Below are 1,416 nucleotides of genomic sequence, written 5' to 3' on the forward strand. Positions count from 1 at the left end.
GTTCTGTGCACAAGGCCTTGCTGTTGTTGCCTTCCCTTAGGTTCTGCCCAGGTTAGGGAAGTGCCACCTCTGTTTAGTAGTTCATGTTGCAGGTCAAGTTTGTGTTCCAGGAAAATGCAACTTAACAGTTGCATAACTAAAGGCTAATAAAGGGTGATTATTTTTATAACAATTTTTATAACAATTAATAAGAAAAATTAATATACACTTCCAGAAGCTCACCATCTAACTCTTTATCCATTAACTGCTATAAAACACATTAGCACTTCATTAGCATAAATAACAGAGAAATAATAAAAGACTTTGTGTAATCATTCTTAAAAGTGTTGGTGCTGGGCTTGGTGCAATAATTTTTTAATTGTTCTATGGAGCACACCAAAATCAAGGACTATAAACACTTTTTGGTCAAATGGCTGGAATTAGGCAAAAGAGAAACGGAGCAGAGGACTGACTTTATTCTCCACTATCAAGTCTATGTGTATATTGGGAGCCAAAAGCAGCTGGGAGACATGAAGAAGCATTTTATCATAGGCTTGACAGGCCTCTCCTTCCTACTTATATAGCATTTATACACACTTTTAAATTATGAGGTATTTGAACTGTATAGAAAAATACAGTGGTTGGTGCGTTGAGCTCTGAGGCTCTGACAGCTGGCCGCATCCCTTCCCTGCCACCGCCGCCATGTTGTGGACCTTCAAGGAGGACCACTCACTGGAAGACAGATGCATGGAATCTGCAAAGATCTGAGCAAAATATCCCAACTCTGTCCCAGTGGTTGTGGAAAAAGCCTCAGGCTCTCAGATTGTTGACACTGACAAACAGAAGTGTCTAGTTCGATCTGACATCACTGTGGCTCAGTTCACGTGGATCATCAGGAAAAGGATGCAGCTTCCTTCCGAAAAGGCAATCTTCCTGTTGGTGGATAAGACAGTCCCACAGTCCAGCCTACCTATGGGACAGCTTTATGAGAACGAAAAAGATGAAGACAGATTTTTGTATGTGGCCTACAGTGGAGAGAACACTTCTGGCTTCTGACGGCCAATGCTGGGCTGGGTTCACCATTGCGGCTTGTGTGTCTTGTAAATAGCCAGCCATTTTCAGTTACCAGATCTCTTCACATAGGCCTATTTGTGCACTTGTAACTGGATTTATTTCTTAATATATTGGAAGGGTTTATTTCCTTAGATTAGTAAATTATCATACAGAGTTTTATTTTAAGTTTTCCTTTTCATGCACTGTCCTCAGGGCTGTACTCCAGGGAACTTGTTCCTCTGAAGATCATGTTTAATGAAGATATTTCCATATTAAAGTGAGGTAGTGGTGTAGGAAAGACGTTAGGGTTCAAAGCCAACGGCCAAGAAAGAATTCTTAAGATGTCTTTGGTGCAAAAAGGTGGTTTTATTAAAGCATGGGGAC

General features: G+C 40.7%; 1 pseudogene; it reads left to right on the top strand.

Annotated features, from left to right (window-relative positions):
* The first annotated feature begins 681 nt into the window (after positions 1-681).
* On the top strand, positions 682-1,035 carry LOC100484284 (annotated as a pseudogene).
* Positions 1,036-1,416: the final 381 nt, after the last annotated feature.

Source organism: Ailuropoda melanoleuca, chromosome 2 (genome assembly GCF_002007445.2).
Source record: "Ailuropoda melanoleuca isolate Jingjing chromosome 2, ASM200744v2, whole genome shotgun sequence".
In the NCBI taxonomy this organism is placed as follows: Eukaryota; Metazoa; Chordata; class Mammalia; order Carnivora; family Ursidae; genus Ailuropoda; species Ailuropoda melanoleuca.